Here is a 5,140-nt window from a genome sequence, read left to right on the forward strand (position 1 = left end):
ACATTAGCAATCAGAGCACTATGACTGTATTTGGTGATAGAACTGAGGGGGAAGGTTTTTGGTACTAGGGGTGGACTTTAGCCCCTGTCCCCAGATCTGTAGTTATAGCCTTCCTCTATTACACATGTAAGCCACAACAAATAAAAGTACAATCTAAGTGAAAACTATGTGATCTGATTTTTATGCTGACGTAACTTCAAGAAAAGTTCCAGAATTGAACAAAACACTAGAATGGTAGATATAGGGTAAATTACTTTTATGACTGATTAGATCTAATTTTGAGCATGAAGTAGAGTAAGAGAGCTAATGGGCTAAGCCTCAGAATTGTACAGGTCATGCATCTCTTAGAGGTGACTGTGGATGAGAGCAGGCATTTCCTACATGAGGATGTCTCATAAAATGCATACTTCCTAAGAAAGAAGGCAGACCTGAACATGTCCAGGTAATCTTTCCCCTAAATTAATGATTCAGATAAGTAACCCACCTCCCCAAGACCAGACAACATAGAGGGATGGAAAAATGACAAATATGTCTTAACAATTGTGCTCCCTCAACATAGAAAGAGGTATTTAAATTGGGGACTAAGCTATTCTCCCAACGTGCACCTATATAGAAACTATGGAAATGCCACTTTATAAAAGGCTGTCACACATCCACACCCTGTCACTTTCATTCATGCCATGGGCGTGTAATCTAAGTTGATAAGATGTAAACTCCACAGATGAAAACTTGCAGTTCAATTTAATATGTATATTTCTCTCATAACTGTCAAACACTGGATAAGGGAGAAGCTTTTTTGTTTTGTGTTGGGTCTTGGGTGTTTAGTGAACATAGTAACATGTAGAGTTGGCAATTCTTAAAAGTGATAAAGAATGTGAAGGGCACTCTGCTGCCACTAATAAAGAAAGAGGAAATGTTCTCAGAGAAATATATCTCATTTTTAAAAAGAGAAATTTATGTGAGAAGAGAGTAGAGAAAATGAAGACTGATTTAGGTCCCTGAGAACATTACATTTAAGAATAGGCCAATTAATGTATGTGGAGGAAAGCTTTTGGAAATAAACGATTCAGCATTGAACTGTGGAGTAAAACAAGTGGGATAATATTGCTGTACAAGAACATTCAAAAACGTGTTTCGTTGACACAGAAACTTAAATGAACGTCATATCATTTTATTTTTTTGATTAAGCTTTCTTAAATCAACAACTTCAATGTACAGATTCAGTAAGTCTTATTGAAAGACTATGTACTTGCATGTATTAGGGAAAGCTAAGTTGAAATGTTAAATGCTAACAACTTTGAAAAACAGAATATAGAATATTTAAATGAATAAACAATGGTTAAGGATAATGATGTATACATTCTTTTAAGTTTCACTAGTAAAATATTTAACACATAGTAAAGCCTTATGAATCTAATGATATTATAGAACAAATTGGTTGTGGTATATTTTTGGTAAAAGAAGAACAGTGGGAAATATGAAACAGTTAAATATGTACAAAATAATGAAGACTTGTAAATGCCAAAGCAGGTAGGAATTGGACAGTTACTTGATAAACTAAAATTAACACTAAGAAAGGATAAGGGAATATAATGATTAAGAGGTTAAAAGTGTCACAGTGAACTTGAAAAACAATTAGACTTCCCTGGAGATAACATTAGACAAGGATGTGTGATGATTCAGCTTCATGAATTAGTAACAGCAGCTAGCAAGAAACTTAGATAACAGCAAGTTGACAGAAAAGAATAGCAAGTAATGAAGGCATTTAGTGCAGTGTGTTACAAGGTTTTAAAGACTGAACCTGAATTTGCTAAGATAGTTTACTCACATAAGCATAATCATTTCTTTTTCCTGAAATTAACATTTGGGAATTTCACAGAAAATAGAAAATACCAGTCATCTTGGTTTTTTAAGCCAGTTTCTTCAACTCTTCTCCCTTCCTCCTCCTCCCTCTTATGCTCCCCCTCCATTTTCTTTTTTTACTTTTCTGCAAGTAGCTGTGTTCCATCTTTGTGAGAGTTCTAAGTAGAGTAGAAAACTGCTGTAAGTAGGCCTGGATGACTTAAGTGCTATCAGAAGACAAAAAAAAAAAAAAAAGAAAGATGACCATAAAAGCATGTTTAAACTTAAAATTTCCTTCTCTTGAAACTTTTAGCTTAAAAGTCAATTATACATTTAAAGGAGGTGTTAAAAACCAGCATAATTCTCATTCCCAACTTAATTCTTCTCACAGAAGCAAAAACCATATGATTCTGAGGAGGGAGGAGTTGGTTATTTATCTTTTTCTTGGTTTGTAGGAGTTCTTTATATATTCTGGAGGACTAGATAGATAGAAAGTTCTGGATGTTTTGAATCTTTTGTTGGATATCTGTATTACAAATATTCCCTCCAAATCTACATTTAGGTTGAATTTTCTTTAACTGTGTGTTTTGATGAACAGAAATTAATTTTGATGAAGTCGATCTTTTTTGTTTTGTTGAAGGTGGGTGCTTTTTGCATCTTGTTTAAGAATATTTTGTCTTGGCTAAGGATATAAGGATAGTCTCCTATGTTTTAAAGTTTTTTAAATTATATTTAATTTTAAAAACTTTAAAAAAATTGAAGTATAGTTGATTTACCATGTGTTAGCTTTAGATATACAGCAAAGTGATTTAGTTTATATGTATATGGAGAGAGAGAGAGATACCTTTTTCAGATTCTTTTCCATTATAAGTTGTTATAAGATATTGAATATAGTTCCCTGTACTATTTAATAGGTCCTTGTTGTTTATAGTAGTGGTAATCCGTTAATCCTATACTCCTAATTTATCCCCCCTCCCTTTCTCCTTGGGTAACCATAAGTTTGTTTTCTATGTCTGTGGTCTGTTGCTGTTTTGTAAATAAGTTCATTGGTATCATTTTTTTTTTTTTTTAGATTCCACATATACATTATATCATATGATATTTGTCTTTCTCTGTCTGACTTCACTTAGTATGATAATCTCTAGGTCCAACCATGTTGCTGCAAATGGCATTATTTCATTCTTTTTATGGCGAATATTCCATTGTGTATATATACCACATCTTCTTTATTCATTCATCTGTCGATGGATACTTAGATTGCTTCCATGTCTTGGCTATTGTAAATATTGCTGCTATGAACATTGGGGTGCATGTATCTTTTCGAATTAAAGTTTTGGTCTTTTCAGGGTATATGCCCTGGAGTGGGATTGCAGAATCATATGGTAGCTCTAATTTTAGTTTAAGGAACCTCCATACTCTTCTCCATAGTGGCTGTACCAATTTACATTTCCACCAACAATGTAGGACAGTTCCCTTTTCTCCGCATCCTCTCCAGCATTTGTTATTTGTAGACTTTTTGATGATGGACATTCTGACTGGTGTGAGGTGATACCTCATAGTAGTTTTGATTTGCATTTCTCTAATAATTAGTGATGTTAAGCATCTTTTCATTTGCCTGTTGGCCATCTGTATGTCTTTGGAGAAATGTCTGTTTAGGTCTTCTGCCCATTTTTTGATTGGTTTGTTTGTTTTTTTTTTATTATTGAGCTATATGAGCTGTTCGTATATTTTACAAACAAGGGAAATTAAGCCCTTGTCCGTTGCATCATTTGCAAATATTTTCTACCATTCTGTATGCTGTCTTTTCATTTTGTTTATGGTTTCCTTTGCTGTGCAAAAGCTTATAAGTATGATTAGGTCCCATTTGTTTATTTTCGCTTTTATTTCTTTTGCCTTGGAGGACTGACTTAAGAAAACACTGCTATGATTTATGTCAGAAAATGTTTTGTCTATGTTCTTTTCTAGAAGTTTTAGGGTGTCATGTCTTATATTTAAGTCCTTAAGCCATTTTGAGTTTACTTTTGTCTATGGGGTGAGGGAGTGTTCTAATTTCATTAATTTAAGTGCAAGCTTTTAAATTTTTTTACCTTTTATATTTATATTTAATATGAAATTTATTTTTTGTCATGTTCTGTAAGATAGGTCCAGGTTCTTTTTCCACGTATTATTTATTAAAACATTAATAAAAATTAATAGAATATTAATTATGAAATTGTTATAACTTTATACGTATAATTTATGCTTTTAAATATTATATATTTATGTAAGTTATATATACAGTTTATAATTATTGTAATATTTATATGTATAACTATTATGATGAGATATTAAATATGATTTATTGTAAAAAGAGTAGTCTCTCTACTGTGTTTTAATGAAAACTTTGTCATAAATTCAGTGACCACTTTATACATAGGTCTATTTATAGAATTTAGTTTCTGTTTTTGTGGTTTATCTGCCCATCTTTGTGCTAATATCACACTGTTTTTATTATTGTAGCTTTTAAAAAGATATGGCATCTATTATTATGTGTTCTAAATTTGTTCCTTCCCTTCAATATTATTGCTTTGATTCTTTTTGGCCCTTTGCATCTCCATATAAATTTTAGGATCATCTTGCCAATTTAATTGGCTACATATAGAAAAGCTAATGTAGAATAAAACCAAAACAGGATAAAGTCCAGAAGCCATGAAAAAAAAATGCTTCAAATAGGTAAGAACAAGTAAAGTGGAAATATCCTCAAACATATAATAAGACATTTTATTTACAGAATTTACCCCCAGACATTTCACAGGAAGAGATATTAATGAAGTGAATATTTACAGACATCTGAGTAGAGTTAGGGAACAAAACAAGAGATGGTGAGTTACCTAGAGATTAGCAGCTGTGAGAAGTAGTTTTTTCCCCATCCCCAGCCCTTGGCCGAATGGACTATGAAAGAAAACAGGTAATACCTGGTGAGAGCTGTAAACGTGGAAAGTTGTTCCATCTGCTCCCTTTAGGTAGCACTGTCTGAGAGCTACAGCTCTAAGTTTGGGTTCAGTAACTGCTCTCTCACCTTCACTCTCAGTGTGGTAACATCCTGCTTTTGTTAGCCTTTAAGTGACATCATTTCTTCTTGGTTTCCCCTTACTCTGCCTACCTTCTTGCAAATGTATTTACAAGAATGTAAATTTACAGGAATTTATGGTCCTCATTACATTCTCCTTAGTTACTTCATTTGAGTGTGCCATCCTTTTCCTGTAGGGTTTCTTCTCTGACTGATAGAAAGCAATCATGTCAGGTAGACATTATCACC

The sequence above is a fragment of the Tursiops truncatus genome, chromosome 14 (genome assembly GCF_011762595.2).
Source record: "Tursiops truncatus isolate mTurTru1 chromosome 14, mTurTru1.mat.Y, whole genome shotgun sequence".
In the NCBI taxonomy this organism is placed as follows: Eukaryota; Metazoa; Chordata; class Mammalia; order Artiodactyla; family Delphinidae; genus Tursiops; species Tursiops truncatus.